The sequence below is a fragment of the Mus caroli genome, chromosome 7 (assembly GCF_900094665.2).
Source record: "Mus caroli chromosome 7, CAROLI_EIJ_v1.1, whole genome shotgun sequence".
Classification (NCBI taxonomy): domain Eukaryota; kingdom Metazoa; phylum Chordata; class Mammalia; order Rodentia; family Muridae; genus Mus; species Mus caroli.
Genome location: NC_034576.1, coordinates 95,103,874 through 95,131,642, shown reverse-complemented (window position 1 = coordinate 95,131,642; position 27,769 = coordinate 95,103,874). Strand labels below are relative to the sequence as shown.

General features: G+C 40.2%; 1 protein-coding gene and 1 long non-coding RNA gene across 7 annotated transcripts in view; one reads left to right on the top strand and one right to left on the bottom strand.

Moving 5' to 3' along the window:
- Dlg2 (discs large MAGUK scaffold protein 2) overlaps positions 1 to 27,769 on the bottom strand; it is a 1,891,758-nt gene that overhangs the window by 302,389 nt on the left and 1,561,600 nt on the right. The gene's annotated exons all lie outside the window — the stretch shown is intronic.
- LOC110299457 lies at positions 7 to 26,901 on the top strand. The gene is made up of 7 exons (XR_002378460.1): positions 7 to 540; positions 3,033 to 3,129; positions 15,459 to 15,616; positions 20,363 to 20,400; positions 23,852 to 23,937; positions 24,651 to 24,849; positions 26,736 to 26,901. It is a non-coding gene; the product is annotated as an uncharacterized LOC110299457 (long non-coding RNA).

The window sequence follows — 27,769 nt, the reverse complement described above, 5'->3', positions numbered from 1 at the left end:
ACATAGACTTGAGGGAGAATATATAAACATGAGAACAGTAGTCTGAAAAATGCATCACAACTTCACTGTCATTCCAAGGTCATGTCCATCATTTGTTTGTTTGTTTGTTTCATGGAAGCATCTGTGTAATACAAAGGTAAACTGTGTAGGGCTCTAGGTGTTTTGGTGGTATCCATGAAGGTACAACTGCATAGGCTTGTAACCTTGGAAACACTACTGCCAAGAATCCTCATGTTTATTTTCCCTCACAATGCCAGGCAAAGAGTGAGACTGTACTGCTAAAAGATACACTGTATCTGTCACCTTCTGCTCTCTCTCTCCAAACACCCCATCCTGGGCTGAAATGGGTGTGTTCTCTGAGACTGATTTTCTTAATTAGAGTCAAATTCAAGGCAATCTTTGGTGGATTCTGGTAATAATTTAACCTCTGAAGTTGATCAGCATTCTGTCCTCTGAGTCACCTTCCAGCCCTACCAGTTTAATTTTAAAATAAGGAGACTGCCAGGAAGTGCTTTATTCTTCTTCCAAAATTCTCTTTTGGTATGTGTGTGGTTTCTCCATTGCTGACATGTTTTCACTGAATTATCCTACTGCTAATGGCCATCATCAGGGATTTGAATAAATGGATTATGAAATATTTATTTAGCAGAGCATATACATCCATTAAAAGCAACAGCATATACTCTAACATTCTGGAGTTGAAAAATGTTCATGATACATTGCTAAGTCAGAAGAAAGTTTCAGAAGGCTGTTTATAGATATTCCAATTTTCTCATAAAAATCAATAGTAAAGATATATAATCTTATAGAAAATTGGTTATGATAAATCACATAACCAAATACTAAAAGATGCTTTAAAGGGCTACAGTACTGTGACTGGGTGTGGTAGAAATGCTGATGTTTCCTTTTAAAGCCTACAGTAAGGTCCGCATGATTTTTAAGTCATTACAGGTAAACATAACAAAATTAGAAATTATAGCATGAAGCAGTTTTAATGCCTGAATGTGAAGTTTGTGTTTTTTTTTTGCCCAGTCTAATTTTCATATTATATTCCATTTCCAAATGAATGTTGTTAAATTAAGTTGTCTACCTTAAACACAAAATAACACACGGATTTGAAGGCAGCAAAGAAGGTTCTTTCTACTTATCCCTAAGTACCATCGATTAGGCTCATTAATTCACTAATTAGGTTTTTCTAATCTCATTGTTTCATCTAAATGGATACAAAGGCTTACAATCAGATTACATTTACCACTACTGTTGAGGAATGATACTTATGAATCTATCTTCCCTTGAAGCTGCCTTTTTACTTTGTTCTTATCTACTTTTCTACACAAGTCCTAGGTATTGATCCAGATCATCACAGTGGATCTTCTTTCCAATTTATTTTGTACAATTCCAAATAGCAGAAAACTTGGAGAACTGTGAAATCTCACAGAACTTCCATTAAGGCCCAACAGTTCTTAAAGTTTTACATTTGTTCTTTCTCTCTCACTCTTTCCTTAATTCTTACCCATCTTTCTGTTAGAGCAGGAAGAGAGGTCTGGAGCCACCACCATAACATTTTCTGAATAATTTGTATCTGTCAGCAAGGCACCTCTCCTCAGCATAAAGATGCTTTCTCTATACTCCTCATGCCATTTTGTATCAAAGGAACCCAACAAAACTAAAAATAGTTCTATGCTATATAACTTAATGCATTTATTCAGATTTCCTAGGTGTCTTCCTTAGGAATCTTTCAGGGATATTTTATTTAATGATTTATTTATTCCTATTGTAGGTACATTGGCATTTTAGTTACATGTCTGTCTGTGTGAGGGCATTTGGGCTCTTAGAACTGGGAGATACAGTTGTGAGCTGCCATGTGAGTTCTGATAATTGAACCTGGGTACTCTGGAAGAACAACCAGTGCTCTTTGACACTGAGCCAGCCATCTCTCCAGGCTTGGAGTTTTTTTCTTAAATCCGGAACTTGATCACTGTGTGTGAATTGCATCTGGTTTTTATTGTGAGTTGTTAGTCATTATTAATCTAGAACATGACATCACTTTTCTTTTCAATGTACTGACTTTTTAAAGGATGATATCAGGCCAGATGTTTTTGTCCCACAACTTGTGTCTCCTTATTTGTCTGATCATAACAAAGTCAAAAATTTTAGCACAGCCTAAGCAATGTTGTGTATGGCTTACTCCTTTGCAGCGCAGCAGCCACATGTGTTGCTGCCTTAGTATTTGTAATGTCCAGGTTGGTTACTTGTGTAAGGACCAAAACATCTCTTCATTCCAAAGATAACCTTTCTCTTTGTTGGTAGGAAATCTGAAGAGTAATTTTTTAAAGTCACAGGATCCTTTCCATCAACATCCTCTCCCAACTTTTCTTTCTTCTTCTTTTTTTGTTTCTTTTGGAAACACCTATTGATTATACTTGTCTAAACATTTTATCAAGGTTTGAAAATGGTGATTTTTGTATTTTTCTATTTCTTGTGGAACCATTGGCTGCTACTCTCATGCAGAAAACCTTCTTCCTTTCTTTCTTAGTCTCATCACAGACTCAAATTTCTTGACACTCCATGTTGTTTTCTAATGCTTCTAATTATCTGCCAACTTTTTCCCCAATCTCAATCTTTCCTTTCTCTTACTCTTCACAGTTTCAAGTTCTTAGACCCTCGTTAGACACTTGGTATATCCTAGCCCGTCTACTTTTCTCCAAATGTGAGTGTTCACATTATACATGAGGCAGATGGTTCTCTTCTATGGTTCTATTTGTAGATTGTATGCAGATATCTTTTCTTTTATAAAGTATTAGTTTGGGGTTGGAGAGATGGCTCCATGGTTGAGAGCACTTCCAGAGGTGCTAAGTTCAATTCTCAGCAACCTCATGGTGGCTCACAACAATCTATAATGGGATCTGATGCCCTCTTCTGGTGTATCTGAAGACAGCAATAGTGTACTAATACATAAATCCAAAAAAAGAGCTATTATTTTAAAGACTTTATCTTTATCTTTATTTTATTATTTTATTTTTCATTTATAGGTATTTTGCATCCATGAGTCACACATAATGATTGCAGAAGCCAAAAGAATGAATTAGATTCCCTAGAACTGGAGTTGCAGACATTGTGAGCCACTTTGTGAGTACAGGGAACTGAACCCATGCTCCTTGCCAGAGAAACAAGTGCTCTTTAATGGCTAAGACATTTTCCTGACCCCAGTTTATGCCTATCTGTATGTATGTATGTATGTATGTATGTATGTATGTATGTGAATATATGTGTGTGTGTGTATGTGTGTGTGTGTATGTGTGTGTGTGTGTGTGTATCATTTTGATGTGTTTAGGTATGTGTCTGTGTGAGTTTATGTGCACCATATGATTCAAAAATAGGCAGAGATGACCAGAGGGTATAGATTCCCTGGATTTGGAGTTACAGGTAGTTGTGAGCCTCCATGTGGGTGCTAGGTAAAGAACCCAGTTCCTTTGCAAGAGCAGTAAATGCTCTTTACTACTGAGTCATCTCTTCAGCTCTATGTGCAAATTTCTTAGGCGTTTATTTCAGGCTTTCTATAATAAGGTGTTTGCCACAGCTCTCTGCTCTTTTCAGATCATAGTGTTCTTTGACATGAGCAGTATTAAAGCTGGTCTTATCTAATCCTCCCATAGCATAGGTACACTGACTCAGGCCCAGAGAATGAAAGAGTTTGTCAGTATCATTCACCACATTTGTAACACAGTCCAGATGGGAATTCTAGTATTTAGTGCTCTACATAACACACCTCCGTCTCCTAAGGAAACTTTTTTTTGCAGCCACTAGCTTTGCACACATCCCTATGCTGGCCTTACTCCTTGTGGCTCTCTTCCTGGTCCTTGCTCTGCTCCACATTTCCTGCAGTTCCCTGGTGCCTTCATTTGATCTCATGCCAAGGTTAAGTTGTACATTTCCAGCTTTGCTGGCTTGCTGATGGTCAAGTGCTTTTTACGTGGTCAGCAGCCTGGTAAGCGAACAGCATCGCACAAAGCTTTCTCTTCCTTTAGTGGCTTAGTACATTTTTAGCAATGAAGACAATTAATAATATTATTAATAATACAAGAAATTATAGAGATCTTTCTTTCCTAGCCTTCAGCTTAACCTATGAGAAATAATTGGACATATAATTCCTCTCTATATACCTCTCTGTCTATACACTGACACACATACACACACCCCTTCTGTAGTCCTGTGGTCTTATATGACTTTATATGCAAGAAAATGACTAAAAAAATCATTAAAAACCACACTATTGCCTCCAGATATAGTTATTTCTTAATATGAGATTATACTATATACCTTATTCTATGATTTGATTCCTTTATCTACTTGTTATCTTCCTTATAAATATCGGCAGCTAGACTGCAATCCTCATGAGAGAAGCTCCTTAAATTGCTTTACGTTTCTTATATCCCCAGAATGGTACACAAATTATTGTCACAATAAGTTATTATTGAGGGCCAGTAGACTTATTTGAGGCTACTCAGTGTCTTCCCTGACTCTGAGAAGTCTGAAGACCCACTGACTCTTACTTCCTTTGAAGAAGTGTTATAAACTATGTTGCCAGTGACTTTTGGCCAGTTCCATAGCTAACAGTGTAAAGACAACAAGCCAGAGAAGAAAGTGAGGTGAGGAGTATTTATAGGAGAGATATCTAGGAATCCATAGAGAAGGGAACTGACTTTCCCCAGGGTGGGCCAAATTTCCTGTCAGAGCTGCCATATTGAAAATGTCATCCTTTGGGAAGTATTAGACAAACAACAGCAATCTTAACTTGAAGAATCAGTGATTTTCTAAAAGATTTCTGAGCACTGGGAGACTTAAAGGAAGCTATAGAAACATTTCAAAACCCTGGAAAAGGTAAAAAAAAATTCAGGAGGAGCAATGACTGCCCTCAGGAAGCCTTCTCGGGAAGCCGTATCCTCTATCTCTTCCTCTGCTCTCTCAAGTGTTTATCAGGAGTTCATAAAGCAGCCTTGGCTGTGTTCAGTATTTCAGAAGTCCCAAGTGGGTATTGTAAGCATCAGAAAAATTTTCCATTTCCATAGGCAGGGAAGGCTTTTTTTCCCCTCCAGTCATTTAAATCTTTTCTAATTAGTAATCAATTCCCTCCTTTCCAGCCCTTGCAATTTAGCAAACAGAAGGCAGCTCCCTATAGAACACTGCTCCCCAGCTAAGTCTGAGTTTCCATGGCTAGTTGCTGGAGCTCTGGAGGTGAATAGAGCTGTAAGGCCATACTCCTTTAATTACAAAACAGCATCAGGAAACCACATTCATTTCCAAGGTTCAGTTTGTAGAATAAAGTAAAACTCCAGTAAATAATGAGTGAGGAGGATAGAGTAGAAAAGAGAATAGGAAAGGAGTGAGGTAATATGGAGGGAGGGCATCTAGACTCCAGACAGATGCTATTTATTTATTTATTTATTTATTTATTTATTTATTTAGGTTTGTTTGGTTATTTGGGTTTCTTTGATTTTTGGGTTTTGTTTTGTTTTTGCTTTTTTTTTTTTTCCAAGATGTGTTTCTTTGTGTAGCCCTGGCTGTCCTGGAACTAGCTCTGTAGACCAGGCTGGCCTCGAACTCACAGAGATCTGCCTGCCTCTGCCCTCTGAGTGCTGGGGTTAAGGGTATGTGCTACTACTACCAGGCAACAGATGGCCTTTTAAATATGGCTTGTGGGGATGCACAGATGCACAGCTAAACACTTGACAAAGTTCAGGGAGTCTTGTGGGAAAACTGGGGAAAGAATTGAGGGACCTAGAAGGTATAGGAATTTCACAGGAAGACCAACAGAGTCAACTGTCCTGGACCCTTGAGAGCTTCCAGAGACTGCCTCACCAACCAAAGAGCATACATGGGCTAGACCTAGGCCCTTGAACATATGTAGCAGATGTATAGCTTAATCTTTATGAGGGTTCCCCCACCAACAACTGGAGTGGGCGGTTGAGCATAAATCTGTTGCCTGCCTGAGGATCCCATCCCCCTAACTGGGTTACCTTGTCTGGCCTCAGTGGGAGAAGATGTGCCTAGTCCTGCAGTGACCTGCTGTGCCAGGATGGAGTGATACTCCAGGGAGGGCGGGCTGCCCCCTTCTCAGAGGAGAAGGGGGGCTTAAGGGGAAGGAGGTGTGTGAGGGGAGACTTGGAGGAGGAGGCTGTGATCAGGATGTAAAGTCATTAAATAAGTTAATTAATTAAAAAGAAAAAAATGGTCTATGATCAGAGTTTAAACATGGAGGGTGATTATTCATAATGGCAACACTAGTCACCATAGATGGGCTAAGAAGGTATTTGTTATGCTTTGTATTGTTAGCTCCTCCAACATCTAGACTGAAGACAACTTTTAAGATGAGGAAAATGAGGCCCAGAGTGATCAGCCCATTTCCAAACTAACAGTGAGAATGTGGGCTTCTGACTGTGTGCCATACAAACTGCCTGTTTCTCTACTATTCTGCCCTTTTCCTGTATTGTACCTGATGCTTTCTGCCTCGGGTTTGCGGGTGGCACTCTGCCTCAAACAGACACCAACCTAACATTGAACTAGCTCCCCATCCAGGACTCAAGGATCCTTCAATATATCAAGAAAGGATGTGAAAGAATAGCAATCCCAGCTCTTGCCAGTATAGGTCCTCATTGAGGGTTAATACTTTTCTGACTACAGAAAAGTCCCTTCAGGCATGTGGAAGTCCTGACTGGAGGGCTGGCTTCCCTCAGTGGCAATGGTTCAGATCAGGGGATCACCTTTCAGTTTTGGTCATCACAGAAAGCCCAACTCCCCAGTGCATGGTAACATCATTTTAATAACCCTGTGACCAAGTTTGCAACTCCTGGTCCATCTCCCTCCTTAAGCCATAGGTTGCACTGGTCAGTTTTGAGAAAGGCTGGCTGCAGGGGCTGAGCAGGTTCTGTCACATCAGTGAGATCAGACTTAGCAGCATGAAGTCAATAAGGATGGGGCCAGGGAGAGCCCAGAAGGCTGCAGGAATCAGAGACCTGCTTCTCTAAAGCTTCATCTACCACATGCCCAGTTGTCAGCCGGAGAATAAAATAACTCTTGTTGTTACTGTCTCTGGGAGTTTCTCAGGACCCAAAATATAACTCTGAATCTTTAGGCTCTTATCTTCTATCTTTCCTTTTCCCACTGAGCAGTTAAATGCAACTTACTGATTTCTCTTTTGCAAACACATGGCACCTGGAAAAGACACCAACACGCTCTCCTCTGCAGTGTGGGAGTCCCATCATTCTTGGGCACAGTTTTTCTTTGTTCCCCATTCCTGATGCCTCTGTCCTACACTCAGGGTCTCACCTCTGCAATCCCCTCCTGCTCAGTGCACTCTGGAGGGGCCACATTCAGTCCCTCTGCCTTGCCTTTACTCTGTGTCTGTCACAGTTGGCTCCACTTCTCTACTTGTGCTCCTGACGTCCTCCTCATGACCTTGGACTAATCTGTCTCCATCTTCTTCTCTGTTCCTCCCTAGCTGATTTGTCCTATTCTGTCGAGAGGGTAGACTGCAGCTGACTGTGTTTACTATAGAGTTTTTTTTTTTTTAAGTTGCATTACCCACTCGAAGCCTAAACTTAATGTGAAAGGTTCATAAAAATTCTTCTAATCCGTCAAGACAACTAAAATGTCAAGCTATCTGTCACATGGAGACAAGCTGGAGGAACTTGTTTTCCTATATTGAAATAGCAAAACTATCCAAACTAGAGTTACAAAATGCTATCTAGGTTGGTCCTGTTTATATATAATGCTCTATGGCTTTTAAGTCAAGGATATGCATTAAGTTGTGTGTGTGTGTGTGTGTGTGTGTGTGTGTGTGTGTGTGTGTGTGTGTGTGTGTGTGTGTGTTTCTTTCTGTCTAGGGTTCTGGAGAAGGCACCTTGGGAGTTTCTTCTCCCTAACACTGTTTTGGACACTTTAAAATCCATTGCTGTCTACTGTAGATCCCTGCTGCATATCGAAGAACAGACTGAATGTTCTCCTGCTCCCTAACGTCATCATTACAGGTTGAGGGTTCTAGGTTCCATGTTTTCCTTCCCACCTACCTTTTATCTTTTGCCTATCGCCATTTCTTCTTTGGAATTTAGGATGTAGGCATAGGTCAAGATTTCTAGCATATCAGCTGCAATCTCTGCTTCCTGCTTTATCTTTTGTCAGCCTCTCCTTATTTTTTGTTTTATTTTCTTTTGAAGTAGAATTTCCCTCTATTGTCACACTGGCCTCAAAGTCCCTTCATTTCAGCCTCTCTCATAGGGGGTTATAGATGTGTGTCAACACACACAGCTTCCTTTATTCTTAAAAGTATAAAACCATCAGTATGTTGTTAAGATTTTGGTGTGATTCAAACATTAGGGGGGGGGAGGACTATAGGAGCCAGAGAGGTCAAGAACACCAGGAGAACATGGCTCACAGAATCAACTAAGCAGCCTTCATAGGGGCTCACAGAGACTGAAGAGACACTTATGAAGCCTGCATGGGACTGTGATAGGTTCTCTGTATAACATGCTGTGGTTGTTTAGCTTAAGCCATTTGTGAAACTGCTCCCAGTGGGAGTGTGGGGTGTCTATGGTTCTTTCACTTGCTCTTGGGACCCCTTTTCCTCTACTGGGTTGCCTCATCCAGCCTTGATATGAGGGTTTGTGTTCAGTCTTATTGTAAGTTGTTATGCTTGTGGGGTTGATATTACTAGGAAGCCTTCTCTTTTCTGAGGGAAAATGGAGGAGCAGTGAATGTGGGAGAGACAGGAGGTGGAAGGGGAGAACTGGGAGGAGTTGGGAGAGGGGAAATTGTGGTGAGGATTTACTGTATGAGAGAAGAACAAAATTTTACATGCTGCCCTTAAATAAACATTTTGGTATGAACTTTAGGTAGAATTTTGGTATGAACTTTAGGTAGAAAATTCAGGTTGAAGAAGCAATTAGGGGAGAGCTATATTTGGAGAAATGTGAAAACCTTGAATGTAATATTAAGTAGCAGGTCATTATGCCTGCAGAACTCCCACTTGCAAAGAATACATGATTTGTAAATATTGCTTTTCCAAAAGGTAAGGATAACGAAAAAGTGAGGTTAACAAGAAAAAGATGTAGGTTTTGCATAATATGAGACTAGCAAATGTTCATAAAGCATATATAACTAACTAAGAAAATGTATAATTTATACTGTATTTTCTAGAAAAAATGTGTATAACTATATTATAATTATTTTTTTTTAAATTTTAGCTTGTGATTTGGTCCTGTAAATTTTTTTTTCAGAACACCAATTAACCCAAATCTTAGCAAAAAGGTTTGTTTTCAAAGGCAAAACTGGTATTTGCCCACTCTCTGACATCTGGAAGTTCCCAACTAATGTTGATTTCCATCAAGTACTGTGGGCAATGAGAACAGCAACTATTTCTCTAAAGAAAGTGCATGATTTTGCAGTTCTTTATAACAGACACACATCTGCTCTCATACACACACACATACACACATACACTTATGTGGGAGAAGTGTAAGAGGATTCGTGGGAGGAGAAGTGCTCAAAGTGATCAAAGAAAATTAAAAGAGAGACATGAAAATGGACCCTGAGGTACATGTTTGCGAAGTGAGCTTTTATCTAAAAGAATTTGCCATTAAGACCGTCTGCCTAAAGCTTTTGAACATCTCTTGGTATGGCATCGTCTGTGGGTAGGGGAGTGTGAGGGGGGATATGGGGGACTTTTGGGATAGCACTGGAAATGTAAATGAAGAAAATGCCTAATTAAAAAAAAAAAAAAAAGAGGACCTGGATTCAATGCTAAGAGCTTGAGTAAAAAGATCAGTATGCAACCTATAATCCCCTGAGGTGGTTTGAATGAAAATAACTCCCCATACGCTCATAGGGATTGGCAATATTAGGAGGTGTGGCCTGGTTGGAGTAGGTGTAGCTTTGTTGGAGTAGGTGTGGCTTTGTTGGAGTAGGTGGGGCCTTGTTGGAGTAGGTGTGGCCTTGTTGGAGTAGGTGTAGCCTTGTTGGAGTAGGTGTGGTCTTGTTGGAGGAAGTGTCACTATAGGTGGACTTTGAGGTTTCAGATGCTTAAGACAGGCCCAGTGTCTCATTTTTTCTTCCCGCTGCCTGCTGATTCAGATGTAGAACTCTAAGCCACTTCACTGGTACCATGTCTGCTTGCATGCCACTATGCTTCCTGCCATGATGACAATGGATTGAACCTCTGAATTGCAAGCAAGCCTGAATTAAACGTTTTCTTTTATAAGAGTTGCTGTGGTCATGGTGTCTCTTCATAAAAATAGAAATCTCACCTATGCCCCACAACTGGGGACTTTGCAGCCTCCAACCTTGCTGAACTAACCCATGCCAATAAGATAAGCTGTCTGACTCATAAGACAAGATAGATGGCTTCCCAAGAATGATATTCAAGGTTGTTCTCTGGTTTACATACATATATATGCTCACATGTAAAATACATACATGGTCACATGTGAACAGACATACATATACATACTTATATCTGAACATACATATGCATACACACACATACAGTCTATCTAAACATCTGACATGACCTTCAAAGCATATTTAAATTCATATTTACTGATTATCTACAGTGTGCCAGGTGCTGTGTCATATATGAGGATTATTAAGAATCCAAGGTCTTCCATTAGAGGCAGCTTTTGAAATGCTATGGGTTACTGTGTTCTTGAAGGTCCTTCTTTAAACTTACTGACAACAGTGGTATCCCAGGAGTTAATTAAGATGAACTTATTTAGCCTTGGGCTCAAAACTGCTAGAATGCTAATACAGGTAGCTGAGATTGCTTACCTTATTGACCGTTGTGAACGGCTTCATCTGGCTTTGTTGAGAGAGGGTAGAAAGAGCACTGAGAATGTTAGATCCCTGGTTGCTACCTAGGTAAGAACTAAAGTGAGAAAATGCACTGGAGGTCTGATTATGTGGTAGGACCCAGACCATGTCACCAGGCTCAGATGAAGCACTCACTTTGAAACTGGAAACATTTGCTCTTAGAGGGGAGACCAGCTCAGCTTGTAGAGCCATGAACATTGGGCCGCCTGGTGTTGTCGCCAAAGAAGGATGACTACTTGCCATTGGTAACTATGATGCAGCTATGCACTCCAAAATACAATTAAAGCCCGCAAGGATTGATAAGCCTAGTCATTGGCTTTATTTTATAGATGAGAAGACTCTAGCAAAGACATGTTCAAGGGTCTCACATCTAGTTAGTAGAGAATCTGGGTTCAAATTCTGCTCTGATTCTAAAGTCTCTTTTTAACTCTTTGAAAATTAAAAAAGAAAATCTAGTTACCATGGAGACCAAAATGAAGGGATACTTTGTGATAAGTTCTCTGAGCCCCTGAAGATTGTCTATTGGCTTTTCCATGAGCAACTACAATGTGATAAATGAAATTCTGTTGTGGATATGATGCTTAGCGGAGTGAGCAGCAACAGCAAGCCATCACTAGCCTAGGTGTGGAGCCAGAGCCCAAGTGACATGTTGAAGATCGTAGGTGTTCCCTGACAGAAACCTGCTCCGCAGCTCTTTGTTATCAGTGCCCCTTTGCTTGTGATTGTACTTTCTAGTGCCAGTGCAGATGAGTTAGCATTTGTTTCATAACAAGGCCTGATAAATGTGTCAACAACCAAAATAATGGCCAACCAGGACTAAATCCTTCTCTGTGTCAAATGAACCAAAACATAGTAGGTGCTGCCTTGGTCCATTCTCCGAACTGCCCTAGAGGCAGACACTTGAACATGGTTGTGATTGTCACACTGTCCAGTTCCTATAATGGAGACCCGACTGTGCTGAGTGACACCCTGCACAGCCAACTTTTCAGCAAGTTCATACTTGACAGTCATCAGAGTGAAAACAGATGAAGACTCAGCTGCCCCATGAGAAACACACATTGCCACTGTCCTCACACCTCTGCATGGACGCAGAGCACTTGGACAGCGGAGACAAGTCCCACAGTTCCTAAGCAGAAGAAAATGAATGGTGTTCCTGCATCCCAGTTGCTGGCTGTTCCATTAGGAGATACGACGAGGACAAGGCAGGCGATCTACAAGCCAACCTTTCTAGAGTTTGCAGGGTGAAGCTATTTGGATTTATAATGCCTCTATCTTGTCTGCTTCTTTAAGTAGCATGTAAGGTAGTACCTGGGGCACTAGGGGGGAACTACTGATGCTTACTTAGACCAAGGCAGTGAAAGGGTTTGGCTAGCCCTTTGTGAATCCTGAAGTTCAAGTTTTACAAACACATGTCCTCTTCAGTGCTTGAATGCTCTGATTTCTGGAATTATCAGTTTATCTTCTGCCAAGTTCGATTCACTCTTACATTGCAGGCAGCGAACTTGGACTTCATGCCATCTAATTACTGTTCTATTCTTCATTATTCAAAACACACTATTTGAAACCCATCATTTGAAACACCAGAGCCCAGACTGACTTCAAACTGGTGCCAATCCTCCTGTCTCACCTTCCAAAGCATGGGGATTACAGGTATAATCCTATCTCACTGGGACTGATTCTTACTGCATTTTTCTTTAGCCTTCTTTTAGTCCTTCATCTTCAGGGGATCTCAATTCTCTTTTACCCTGGAATATACTCTAACACTTCCTGTTCATGGTTCTTTAGTTTCTGCCTTCTTGATCCCTCTGTAAAAATATAGCAACTAAAATGACCTATAAAACCTAGGCATGGTGTAGCGGGCACAGAGAACAGAAGGATGCTTTAGGGATACATGCCAGTAGATAGGACTGAGATAGACCCTTGAGAGAGCATCACCAGATGGCATGTTGCGGTCATCAAAATAGCCTCTTCTTTCCATCTATCTGGTTGGGCAAGGGCTGCGAAATACCTAATATAACTAAGTACTTGGTGAATCTTTATATGTGCTTTAATTCTATACAGCCACACACTTATTTAATGCTGTTCAACCTGAATGATTTTATTAGAAGATGGGAATGAATGTATTCCCCTGTGCTGTGGTAGGAGGCTTGTGTGAGATAATATTTTCTGTGCTTGGAGATGTGATTATCACAGTTAATCTAGGTTTTAATTTCACAGTAGAAAGGTAATTACAACTGTTAAACCCATAATCATGGAAACTACAGCCCACAGGTCCTATAACTACTACAAACATAAGATTATCCATACACATTTTAATCAGAAAAAAGGGAAAAACATTTTACTCTTCTCTCTCCACCCCAAAGGATGTTCAGAGTTTGAGTATGTTGCCCTCTAGTGACTGTCACTATAAAAGACTATAGATGTTAGATACAATTCTAGATATTCCTCAGTTCGGCTTGGATACACACATTGTTGCCAGTGTCAGCTTGGATAATACACACATTGTTGTCAACACTTAGAAAACCAGTAATATGTGCATCATACACTTCTCCCTACATATGTATTTGGCGTGTGCAACCTTGGGCTAACTATTATATCCTGAGGTCTTCACTCAGCTTCTATTTACTTCAAATAGTGATTTGACTTGATTTACTCATTGCATTTATTTGATATTCATAATGTGTTAGGTGAGCAAGAATGACATTTTCCTGGTCACAGTCTAATGAGGGGAGTGGAGCACTAAATGTGACTTCACACATTACTATACTAAGTGTAGTGAGAATGCGCAGGATGTAGATTTAAGGAAAGCTAACAAAGCTGGAGGAGTTTCCATGCATGTTGCAATGGTTGTGTAGAAATAGGGAGAGGAGATATCCAGTATAGAATCATCTAAAAGCTGAAGGATGAATAGAAGACATCTACTCTGGAGGAAGAACTTGGAGAATATTTTAGAGCAAGTGTAAAAGATCAAATATGTCAGGCAATGAAGAAAGGCAGGGCCTTCATGGACAAGGCTTGGTGTGTTATGAGAAAGTTACACTAAGACATCAGGCTTTATTTTGATGATCAAATTCTAACCATGGCCTCTGAGAAAGCACAGACATAAGCCTTCAGTTTTTAACTCATTTTAAATACTTTAATAGTTGAAAGAAATCCATTATCAAGCCTGTCTTAGCAGAAATCCATGACTTTGACATTTTTGGTACATCCTTTTATCACTTGGTCCCCCCGCCCCACATATTTCCTAGCACGGAGGAGCTGGGAGGGCTCTGTGGGCTGTCAGTGATAACCTTTCACTTGGCAGACCTGTGGAAGGGTCAGGAGTTTGCATTTGCACTGAGCTACATGTGGACTCCATTTGCTTTTCCTACCGTCGTCTGGTTTAGTGCCTCAGTTCCTCAGCCTGGCACTCAAGATTCTTGGTTAGTCTTCTGTATCTCAGTCTGTTGGCTCCCACTGCTCCCACATCTTGAATGTGCTCTACTGTCCACATCTGCATAGGACCTCACAGTTTTCTGTTTGGATCTGGTGAGAAGCGACTCACTTCAGATTTATTGTGAGGAGCAAGGCGAGCACAGATCCTGCTTAGGTTTTCCTGTGAGGTTTGTAGAAATCCCTTACCTGTCTGTAATTTCCTTATGGTTTCATCATGTACGAAATGACTCTTTACTTCTCAAAGAACTCAGAGAACATCTTGAGCATGTGACACATGGGTGAGTGATTGCCACATGCCATACATAATAGCAGTGTAACTCAGAAGCCTCTATCAAGTGTTTTGTAGAAGGAGATAGCCAATGAGTAAATTAAAAAAAAAAAAGAGTAGAATATATTTGTCAAAAGAAGTTCTGATGGATGGCAGTTAGGAAACCGAAATTATGCTGTCTTAAGAGTTTATTTTAGACTTTTCCTAGAAGGAAGAAAAAAGTATCACAGGCTATCCAAGGTGAAAATATTGTCATTCCAAGTGGCCAAACATGCAAGTTGATTGTTTCATAAGCAATGCTCGTCAGTGTAATGATGGAAAGGATATTTAAAACGCAGGAAAAGAGGAAAGAGAAGTATGGACAGCATGAGAAACTGTTCAACGAACTTCAAAACTGAGGTGTCGTCACTCGGCTTCACACTTTGTCTTTTTTTTTTTTTAAATAGTTCTTGCAATAATGCCTAAGTACTGTCTGCTTACAAAAGATTGGTGCTCAGTGACACAGAATCAAATTTATGGTAAGTTGGAAAGATTTCCTAACCTCAGTTCCATGCACAACTACCCCATACCTATTTGCATTTACAATCAGGATCCCTGTAGGTGAAGATAACTCCTGCTCAACACAGAACAGTAAACAAAAGGAAAAAAAAAGTACTTCCCCTTCTTAGGTTCTCTCACAGTTGGATGTAGGAGAATAGAATAGCTGTATAATGTTTAGTGTACTTTATTTTGCCTGTGAGACCTGAGAGATAAGGCAATAACTATGTATATAATTTGTTACACAGTATCATTGATCCATCAAGAAGTTCTCTCTCTAGGCAAGATATTGAACAAGAAATAAAAAGAAATTAAATGACATGGAAGATTGATTTCTCACTGCTTATCTCTCCTTCAGATAAGGGAAATATAGAACACACAAGCAAGAAGGAGCCACCCTTTTTGAGATTTCTCAAGAAACCACCAGTCTCAGCTTTCCTGTCTCATTTTCAGTGCTTGGTTCCAAATGAGATGACCCCTGAGCATGGCAGAACATGGCTGTAACCCCAGCACTAGGTAGGTAGAGTCAGGAGGATTGTGGGTTTTGGTTTTGTCTTTGAAAGTAGACGCTCATAATTAAAATTAAAGAAACAAACAATAAACTAATTCTACTTCCATTTTTTGATTTATCTATTTTTTTCGCACGGAATTATATATTTTAAATCTACTGTTGTGGTAACAAAATTAATAGCATGACTAACACCATTCAAATACAAAGCCTCCTTCACACAGCTCTGTTCAAAATCTTTTGCTGCCATCGTGTGGATGTTCAAGGAACAATCCCAGTTGGCATCTGTTTATTTCATTTCACTTAGCTTCCTATGCTAGTTTATGAAAATAACTGGAAAAATATCTAAGAGAAGAACAATTCAACATGTATGTTTCTGGTTGCTCCTACTATGTTGTAAGTATGACTTTCTCTTCCCAAGCCTGTGCCCTTTGTGTAAGGTAGTGATAATAGTGTTTTCCCTGACTGTCTCAGGTTGACTTGAGAACACAAATGGAATCATGACTTGGTAAATAAGAAAGTACTAATTGCAATAGATTGATCATTGTTATCACACAATGCATCCTAGCAGAGTCATCTCCCAGGTAACAGGCTAGCCATGGTTCAGGGAGACAGAACAAGTTCCACAGGTAACAGTTTAGTCTCAGTTCAGGCAAGATTGCTAGTAAAATAATTATTGTGGCTATTGCTTGTGTGATAAGATATTTTGTTGCAGCTTCAGTTGATCATGGGATATTTTTTGTTAATTAATAATAAAACAATTACTAGAAGGCTTAACTCTAGTCCTACTCATATTACTTCTAGATTAGTGCTAGATATTGTAATTTTGGGACCAATAAGAATAGTAAAGTAAATAATGATAAGGGTAATTAGAAGAGTAAATACATAGGCTCGGATTAACACTACTGCAAATTCTAATACTGTAAATAGTAGAATAATGATAAATGTAATGGTAGCAGTTGGCGGCCTGATATTTATTAATACTAGAGTAGCTCCTGCAGTGAGGTGCATTAATAGGTGGCCTACAGTAATATTAGCTGTTAGTCAGACTGCTAATGCTATAGGTTGAATGAATAGACTAATTGTTTCGATAATAATTAATACTGGAATTAGTGAAATTGGGGTTCCTTAGGTTTGATTAGTACGGGAAGGATTTAAACCAACATTTTCTGGGAATGAGCCCAATAGCTTAATTAGCTGAACGTACTATGTTAGGATAGGGTGTATTGGTAGCACAGAGAATTTTGAATTCTTAGGGGTAGGTTCAATTTCTATTATCCTAGAAATAAGAGGATTTAAATCTCTATAATTTACTCTATCAAAGTAACTCTTTTATCAGACATATTTCTGTATGTATGGTAGGATGCTTTCTCAAAAGACCAGGCTTTGATAGCTGCCTGCGAGTGACTAACATTAAGTTTCAAGACTCAGGACATAATCCTTGAGAGATTCTTATTAGAAGGAATGCCTGCAAGTAGTTTCACCTGAAGCAGAAAAATGCTGTGGGCCTAGGATAAAGGAGGGAGTGATTCCCTTCTAACAACTTCATTGCTTTGCAGGGAGGTCTTGTCATCCCCCAAATCACATCTGCCATTCATGAAAAATGCGATGCCTGGGGTGCAATCTAGGAAGCCACAACTCATCTATTAATACTAGAGGGTTTTCAGCCCAATTCACTCCCTTTCCCATGCCATGTCTGAGCACAGAGGCTATAGGGTGCATCTTAAGTGATTCAGAGGATTGAAGGAAAACCTGAACGGTTTGGTGGAAGATTTCACAAGCAAACTTCTGAGGAAAGGCTCCTTCAGCTTCTATTTTGCACCAACTATGTTACCCTTTACCCACATGTCTGTGTGTCTGGCACTGGCTTAGGCCCTGGGATGCAGTGATTAGCAAGACACAAGCAACCCTGCATCTCTGTCTGTAGAGAAAAAAATCACATAAAAGTCCCCCCAACTCAGAAAAATAACCAAATAAACAACCAACCTTCCCCCAAACTGGAGACATAGGGAAGAGGAGGGCAGTCATTTCTCCCAGTATCTGAGTCCTACCTAAGGGTCTGTTTTAAAATCTAACTTCTTCCACATCAAGTAAATCTCTCTTCCTTGAACTCTTGATGTTCCTGACTTTAATAACTAGTCCTCTAGTGGATCATCTCAGACACCAGTTTCCAGAAAGCTATTCTTTGTCTTTATTTCTCTACCTGCAATTTGATCTTTACAATTAAAATGTCATAACAAATGTTAATCAGGCCATGCTTCAAATATAATTTTTATTCCTCTCTCCCTTGTATGGTTTATAATTTAATTAAAATATTCACTAAGCATCAAGAATTTCAGGTTAAGCAGTTTTCAGCCCATGATTGTTTTGATTGCAAATTAGTTTTTGACGTTATAATTTCAGAGCATGAACCTCTTGATGGGAGTTTCCATGGAAACAATGCAGACAGAATTTCCTGCCCATGAATAATTTTATCACCTGGAGCTGTTGTGCGGCATCTGCCTATGCTTCTCTTCTATCTAAGGCTTTCTTCATTTCTCTTGTATGCTAGCCAAGTTCTCTATGCTTCAAAAAAATAATTATTCCGGCAGAAGACCGCTGCTCTGCCAGAGGCCATGCTGGCATCCAGGAGCCCAGGATGGTACTGAATGTATAATTTCTCAACTATGGAAAATATGAGGATGTAATAAGAATTATGTGAGGGGCTACTTGGACCTAAAAGAATAGAGAGAGTCAGCTCCACTATGAGCCAGCTTGTTGGACAGATATTAAGGAAGAGATAAAGAGATTTGGGAAGTAGTGATCGCAGGGCAAGATCCCACCCAGCTACATTTATTGTTTGTGCTTAGAAAGGCAGGCAGATTGCTGAGTTCAAGGTCAGCCTGGTAGAGAGCTTGTTCAGGCCCAGGCGTCATGGAATGGTGATCTCAGAGCTGGATCCCATTCATCTAAATTACTGTCTGCTTACAGAGGCAGGCAGATCTCTGAATTCATTTACAGTGCTTAAAAAAATTTTTTTTTTTTTGCTGTCTTTTTCTAAGAATAGAGAGATTAGGGTCATGGGATGTTGACTCAAGGGATAGTCAAAAGAAAACCTGGAGTAAATGACTGAATTGATATGTAAATGAAAGACTGGGTTTTGGTCTGCAGAGAACCCAGAGAGAACTGCTTGGAGAATGGACGCAACTCTTAGAATTTCTTTACAGCTCTTTTAGAACTTTGGTAACAGGATTTCTGACTTGGTCAGAAGATCCAAGGAATTGTTCTTCTGGTGGCTTTTTTGACTTTAGTTGGCAAGCCCATGTGCTATCCAGAGAACTTTTAGAATTTTTTTCTAGCCCTAGAGAGCTGTCTCTGGCAAAGAGCTGTCTCAGACAGAGCTCTATCTGGAAAGCTATCCCAAACAGAACAGGCTGTCAGCTTGTAGCCATGATTTCACTTTGAGTTGTTCTTTTGCCACTCTCAAACACCCCTTCCTCAGGACTTCCTTTCCAAGCTGAGGCTGGTTCTTGGCAACGGGGCATTCAGTAAACCACAAATTATCAAATAAGATTGTAATTATACACACAATATTTTTCACTTCTGCATCTATAGTTATATAGTCTGTCCACTGCTGGATTAACTCCATTCTCATAAAATGGTTAGTAATGTGCTTGCAATGCAAGCATGAGGACATGGTCTGGATCCCTAGACTTCCTGTCTAGGACCCAGGTGTGGTGACCTCACAAATCCAGATGTGGTTACATGCTGGGACTGGGGAGATACAGACAGATATCTCAGTCTTCCTAGATGACTAGCCTGGCCTAATCAGAGAGTCTCAGGCTAGTGAGAGATCCTGTCTCAAAAAACAAGTGGGGCAGCGCTTGAAGAATGACAGTTGAGACTTAACCACCAGCCTCCATATATGCAAGGGCACACTCACATCTGCACTTAAATATGAACCCACACCTATTCACCCACACCTGCGCGCGCGCGCACACACACACACACACACACAGAGCAATTATCTGTATTGACTGTCATTCACTGAGGGCAATTAGATGGAAAGGCAGTGGGAACTTATGGAAAGATTGTAAGTTGCAGAATTATATGACTGAAATTGGTGTGAAAGATTTATAAACGAAGCAGCACTGACTTTGAAGTTGGGTAGACCAATACACTTACTGTGTGACTTTAGGCAAGTGATGCAGCCTTTATGAATCTTAGAACTTACATCTGCAAGACAATAATAGGCAAACCATGTCTGTTCCCAGTATTTAAGATGATTTTCTCATCTTGTCTACTCCTTTCATTTTTTTTTCAGGCTTGGGTCATTGTAGGTCACTCCAGAGCAATTTCTATTGTTTAAGAGGTAATTATGATTCTTAACACTGAATTGTTAGGTCTAACAATTGCTTTTGTGGAGCTTGGCAAGCCCAAAGATCTCAGATCTTTCTTGTTTGAAAATAATCCAAGATGGGAAGGAAAACATCTCTGCCTCATTAGAGACACTGGATGGGGCAGATTTCTTTATCCCCATCTCGGGCAGGGGCTGAGAGCTAGTTAGCATCCTATACCAGAGAAGGAAAGGAAGAGTTAGCCTGGATGCAAATGGGCTTTGGTGATGCTGTTGGAGTACCCTCAAGCACCTAGCCGCTGCAGGGTCTCCTCTCTGGCCCCTGAGCATTTCCTACAACTTTCTAAGGTTCTATGAGTTATCAATTACTTCTCTAGCAAATTCATTTTTCTCATTATTATTTCTTTATATTACCCAGAGCTGGTGACATTTGCTTGGATCGAAGAACTCCAGCAGGTAAATTCTCAGGTAAATTCTCCATAGGCAGGCTGCCAACCGAGACACTCAAGAGCAGAGAGCAGCACTGTTAAGCATCTGGGGGTGACAGCACGAAGCTAGTTCTTGGGGTCAGTCTGGCTCCAAACTAGAAAGTCACAGTTTCTTCTTCTATAAAACGGAAGTTATCATTTCTCAACATATCCTCAAGATCCAATAAAGGTGAGATGGTGACCACCGTGAGAGAGGTGTGAACATGTATACATGACATAAATGTAAGTGCTATTAACTAGTCAGATTATTAAGAGGTAAAACCAAAGTGCCGCCAAGTGACTGTGTTTTAGTTGATGGCCACTCCTTCCCTCAGAGGAGAAATCTGTTAGTAAGCTTTGTCCTTTGTCTGGGATCAGCTATCACAGCACATTCTGAATGTCTACCATGAGGAATTACGTTGTATAGAAACTGTTACTCATCTAAATGGACCTCAAAATTTATTTATTTTTATTTTATATACATTGGTGGTTTGCCTGCATGTGTGAAGGGGTTGAATCTCCTGGACCAGAAGTTATAGATAGTTTCGAGTTGCCATGTGGGTGCTGGGAATTGAACCTGGGACCTCTGGAAGAGCACCCAGTACTCTTAACCACTGAGCTATCTCTCTAGCCCCTGACAACCCACACCTTTTTTTTTTTATTATTAGATATTTTCTTTATTTACATTTCAAATACTATCCCGAAAGTTCCCTATACCCTCCCCCCACCCTGCTCCCCTACACACCCACTCCCACTTCTTGGCCCTGGCGTTCCCCTGTACTGGGGCATATAAAGTTTGCAAGACCAAGGGGCCTCTCTTCCCAATGATGGCAAACTAGGCCATCTTCTGCTACATATGCAGGTAGAGACACAAGCTCTGGGGGTACTGGTTAGTTCATATTGTTGTTCTATCTATAGGGTTGCAGATCCCTTCAGCTCCTTGGGTACTTTCTCTAGCTCCTCCATTGGTGGCCCTGTGTTCCATCCAATAGATGCAATAGATGCTTGTGAACATCCACTTCTGTATTTGCCAGGCACTGGCATAATCTCACATGAGTCAGCTATATCAGGGTCCTTTCAGCAAAATCTTGCTGGCATATGCAATAGTATCTGCAACCCACACCTTTTAAAGAAGAGAATAAGCTATAAGCTGATTTAAAAGAAAAATCAAATTTTTAGTTACTTATGTAGCATAATATTTATTTTTTCCCCCTGACTTATGAGATTTCCTATTAGTCAACAGGATCTGTCTGAATTGGCAAATACTTTCTCATCAGTGTGATGGTTTGTATGAGCTTGGCCTAGAGGGTGGCTGGATTAGAAGGGGTGACCTGGTTGGAATACGTGTATCATTGTGGGTGTGGGTTATAAGTCTTTCATTCTAGTTACCTAGAAATGAACATTCTGCTAGCATCCTCCATATGATGATGTAGAACTCTCAGCTCCTCCTGCACCATGCCAGCCTGGATGTTGCCATGCTCCTGCCTTAATAATTGATTGAACATCTAAAGCTAGCCCCAATTAAATGTTGTCCTTATAAGAGTTGCCTTGGTCATGGTGTCTGTTCACAGCAGTAGAACCTTAACTAAGACATTGGCAAGGAAGTTTAAAGTTTTAGTATAGTCTGAATTTTTAGAGCAGACAGGTCCAGGCCATAGAGATCCAGATAATACCACAGAGAGTTGATCTAGCTTTTCTAAGGGCCTTTGATGGCCTGAGTCCAAACCCACTAGAGGGATACAGAGGTAAATGAGAGGATGTCTTGATCTTGAGTGATACTTCCAAGGATAGTGATGCTTGGAAGTATCTTGGAGCACACAGGCACAAAGGCTTCCTAGGGGGTTCACACAACTCTTCATAAATGCTCTATTACAGTAGGTGTCAAATGTGTGTGTGTGTGTGATTTTATCCCAACAACCGAAATTTGAGTGTGGATAATCTCAGATGTAAGTGAAGTGCCACATTCAATTTCCTTTCTGAAGTTTTGAGTTGTTATAAGGCTATCAGTTTGAAATCAGAAGCAATGGCAGTTCAAATACCATGGTCAGTGCGGACGATCTGTATGATCACAGGCGCATTATTGAATTTCTTTGAACCTTCAAGTCAACCAAGTGTTGGGAGGGGGGGGTAATTGAAGAGTCTGTGTAGTATTTAACACAGTGCTTGGTGTGAAGGGCTTGTTCAACTGGTGTTAGGTATTTTATCTCAGATCCTCTGTTATTTCTTCTGCCTCTAGGCCGCCTTTGTAGGAAAGCAGTCCTCTGTACAAATCTCCCCATATTCCTACCCTGGCCCCAGTGGCTCTGGCACTTTCTATTAGCTTTTCATGTTGGAAATCAGCATGTGTCTGTTTCTTCAAGAGGCACTACACTCACCAAGGACATAAAATACACTTTTATATTCTGTTCTCAGCACTCAGTCACTTTATTCAATTAGTGGGTGTCCTCTAAGGAATTCACAGTATAAATCTTACTTCTCCCAAAGCAAACATATGTGAGAGTTTTCTGAAGATCCATTTAAGGCAGAATTTCCAAAACACATTTCATATGATAATCATCTGTGTTCTAGGGGTGTGTGTAGGAATCCTTAAATTCAACAGGACTAGAAAACACTTTCATGGTCTCTCTTTATTTCTGCTGGGTTTTTCTGATTCATTGCTGTATCGTGAACACTTTTCATGGAGTCTTTTCACAGATCTACATGCACATTGTAGAAATACCACTTTGAGACAAAAATGGTCCCAGTTTCCCTGAATTGAATTTTGGGCTTTAGAAGGCGATTGACAGCTGAGTCTTTCAGCGGGCATCCTCTGGGATACCTACCATAGGTCATGTTCATTGCTGTGTTATTTTTTTGTGGACTCTATTCACTGGAGCTGTGTTATGTATGCTAATGACACACTGAATAAGTGTCCTTAAGGAGTGTAACTGGAAAAGAGTAGTGTTAACTTTGGTTCTCACTGCCCATTATGGTTATTGAGTTGTTTTGTTTTGTTTTCATTTACTATGTGTTACATGGCTAGAATTTCATGCCAGAGAATGGCAGATGTTTCTCCAAGGAAGCATGGTGAATCTAGTTTGCCAGTCTTTTTCTAGATAACAGAAGATCCTCGTGTACTCAAAGCTCCTTCTCCAAGGAATTCTATAGCATGAGAGAGCCCAGCACATTCAGGCTGCTTCTCATTGGATCTTGAGGATATGTTGAGAAATGATCACTTCCATTTTAGAGAAGAAGAAACTGAAGTGATTTTCTAGCTTGAAGCCAGACTGACTCACTCACAGCACTAGCTTCCTGCTGTCACCACCATATGCTTAGCAGTACTGCTCTCTGCTCTTGAGTGTCTCAGTAGTAACCTGCATATAGAGATCTTGTTAGGGTAGTTAAATGCTTCTTGACAGCTGACCAGTAACTGTTGTTCTGTGCCTTCCCATGTCACACAGAACTGGAATCTGATACCTACTCATAATCCTGCAGTTGTGATATGAGGATTGTATGGATGGACTGTAGGATTGGACCCAGACAAGAGGTATTTTTAATAGCACACTAGCTAGAGGTGAAGGAAAGCCAGGGTGGCTGAAGTATGAAGAAGAACTATAGATGGGGCTATATTGGCTAGCCTAAGCCAGACACTTTATTACCATGCATACCACATCAACATCTAAGGACAATGGAAAGCCATAGGAAGGTTTTAGAGAAGGCAAGAAAGGCTATGATACAATTTTAAAATGACTTTCCTTTCCAGAGGCTAGAAGGTTGTATGTGACTGGGGGCATTTGTATGCCCTTGGCAGCCAATAGGAATAAAGGACTCTTATGATAGAGCTGACTGCTAGGGGTTAAATGCCTATTTAAGTGTCAGAGGTCATATGTTGTAAATTAATTCCTTAAATTCATATGTTAACCGTATTTGGAAGTTACCAGGCCATTGGGAGGGAATTAGGATGGGATGGGGCACTCATGTTAGCATTAGTGGCTTCACAGAAAGAGGCACACATTTTGTAAGCTTGCACATTTGTGTATACTTGCACATTTTGTATTCTTGCATATTTTCAATGCTTGTTTTGTGTTGTCACATGATATTCTCTTTTCTGTTATAATGCAGCAGGAAGGCCCTCAGGAGATGATGACTTTGTGCTCCTGGATTTCCCAGCTTTCAGAACATGCCTGCTTTCCGTTTTTCCCCCTTAGCAAAGCACTGAAGCAAACAATAACAAAAGCATTTCTGTCTTTCTTTCTGCAGAAGTAATGCCCAAGAAGGTCAGTGTGCTGGTTAATGTATTTGCCTGATGAATGCTTTAAAATCTGTCCCAAGAATACTTTAAGAAGATGGTTCGGTGATTGGAATTCTTTCTACAATGAATCTCTAAGAAGTAAAATATATAAGGGGGGAATTAGAGAGAAAAGATCACCTAAAATAGATATATAGAATTTAATCTAAGGTGATGGCTTTTAAAAATCTTTCATTATTGTAACATTATTGTAGTTGTGATGGGAAACAGGAATAAACCTCCACAGTGGAACCTGGCTAGGTGCTGCTTTAAGTCACCAGGCAGTGCTCAGTTGATGTGCACACACTAAACACTAGATGGCACCCACCATCCTGAGTCTGAATGAGGAGCAGAGGGAAGGAAATGACATTGCTCTGAGTTGAAAGCAGAGGGAGGGAGGGTTACTGGAGAGGTTGGAGGGGGCTAGCAAGATGGGGGCAGGTGGGTTAGGGGAGGGCAGTGGAGGAGGGGGGCAAGTGCGTTGGTATATGTAAATGAGAGTGTCATTACATTGTATGCTAAATTAAAAAAAAAATAGAAAAACCAACATAAGGAATGGTTAACTTTGGAACTATAAAAATATCTACCCCACATGTCGTTTCACCTTACTGTTCTCCAAGGTACTTGTTATGTAAGGGTTTCATGGCTAAAGAAGTTTGAAAAACCATTACTTTATCTGAATCCAGGACATCCTCCTAAGAGCACACTGGTTCACAGATATTTTGACAAGTTCTTCAGTTGAAAACATTTGGTGCTAAGTAACTATGGTAACAACCCACTATAACTATTCTGTGAAACATTTCTTTTTGTGGGGGATAAAGATCTTGTCTAAACCCCATCTGAAAGAAGGAACAATCGAGGCCATATCAATTTTACCTTAGTCATGATTATCTGATACTTTAAAAACATCAGAAATATCTGTATTACAGAGTCCTTTGGCGAAGCTCAGGAAATGTTATAGACAGAGGGCAGAAAGATCGAAAGAGCCAGAAGTTGGGAGGACTGTTGGGAAATAGTGGCGTCTAGTAGTAACTTGTCTGCCACACTCAGGAATTCATTGCAGCTGGAGTGGCCCATAAAACCTGCACAAGATCGAGCCAGTCATGGCTGCTGGGGAAGAGTCATTTTTCTGTAGTAATAGGTTTCTGGTAGAATGTCAATGCTCCAGTGGGTGGCCTCACACCATGAATATAATTGGGTTATTATTTTTTTTTTTTAAAGAAAGAAAAAAAAGGAAGATAAGTTGGGAGTGACTGGAATTGGCCTAGGAGAAGTAGGAGAAGAGGAGAGGTGGCTTGGTGAAAATATATTGTATACATGTAGCAGTTCTCAAAAAGTAAAAGCAATTGTATTAAAATCGATTTTAATTTAGAGCTGATAACAGTAATAGCGAAATTGAATGAAGATTTCCCATGTGACATGTAGCATTTTAAATGGAGAGAGAGAAAGAGAGGAGAAGAGAGACTAAGAGAGAGAGGGAGGAGCAGGGGGGGGAAGGAGGGGGGACACAAAAGCTAGCACACTAGAGCTGTCACACTGTAAGCCATTATCAAACACATTACTAGGAAAGTCTATAATCTGGATGGTGGAGTTATCTGGATGGCAGAGTTATTCTGGAGTGGATACTCTGCCTTTGATCCTAAGAATACTGTTTACTACACAGCTTTCTTATCTATGAAGAGTGCCTGGGATCCAAATGTACCCCAAACCCCCTTCCCTCCATCTGAACATTCTAGGTTACTGTTAACCTAGAATAATTTGTTAACTGAATAACTTGGAAATGAATCTTACATGACCTGGTGTCATGTACAGAGTTTTTATTTAGCTTTGATGTTGCATATGTAGCAGAGGATGGCCTAGTAGGCCATCAATGGGAGGAGAGGCCCTTGGTATTGCGAAAATCATATGCCCCCATATAGGGCAATGCCAGGGCCAGGAAGTGGGAGTGGGTGGGTTGGGAGCAGGGTGGGGGGATGGTATAGGGGCTTTGGGGATAGCATTTGAAATGTAAATGAAGAAAATATCTAATAAAAAAGTTTCTGCTTTATGTTTTCTAGGAATGCACCTCTTGCTCTTACTGTCCAGTTTAAGCTGTGGGTGCAAAATTCTATATCTTCCCCCTTCCACTACTTATAATTCTAATCTTCATTTACTTTCCATCCATTATTTCATCAGTTTCTAATTTTTTTTTATCCAATAGTTACCCAATAAAATCACAGTACTTAACTTGAAGTTAGATACTTCCTACTGAAAGTTAAATAACTCAAGCAAGATAAAGAGAAAAAAGTTCACTCTTCCTCTCTAATGGGAAATAATTTCCAGATGATATTCTCTGCCATCGAATGCTTTTCCAATCATTGTGCATAATAAAGAGAATACCATCAGATCTCCAGAGACTGTCATGTCCCATGAATTGTAATTTTCAAGACTATAATTCTGCTTGGTTGCCATACTTGATTTGGGGTCTTAATATTAATATTAAACACATCTATTTTAAAAAGCAGAAATACTTTTGAGTTATTTTCCTTTGAATCATCTACTATTAGCTTCTGTACTTCTCTTTATCGTATAGAAGAAAAACAAAACCTATGGCTCCTTAGGTCTCCTACATTGCTAGAAGTAGAGAATTTGATATCACCTTTGTTTTATCATCCTTGAACTGAGCAGAATAATGTGTGGTATGGTCATAAGATTAAATCAGCAATAAATATGGCCCAAGTAAAAAGTACCCCATATATTAGTGCTCTAGTTTCTAACCACAGCATGCAGTCAAAGCAGCGAGCATCAAAGTAATGACTGTATTCTGTTGGCAGAATCTTGAAGACTGCTGTATATATAGAGGACTCCTACTTTGGGTCAACACAAGACTCCAACTATATAGCCAGGAGTGATGGAGTTGAGGAAATCATATATCCTTTCAGATTCTCTTTCCAGTCTGAAAAGTGGGAGAAAAAGGAACTTACCATGACTGTTGGCATCTCCCTAAGGATGGACACAGCTTGGTTCACATGAAAGTGTTTCTGTCTCAAAGTGTGCTGTGACCATGTGAGTTCTGACAGTGAGGAGGTGGCAGGATGCCTACCCAGAGTAC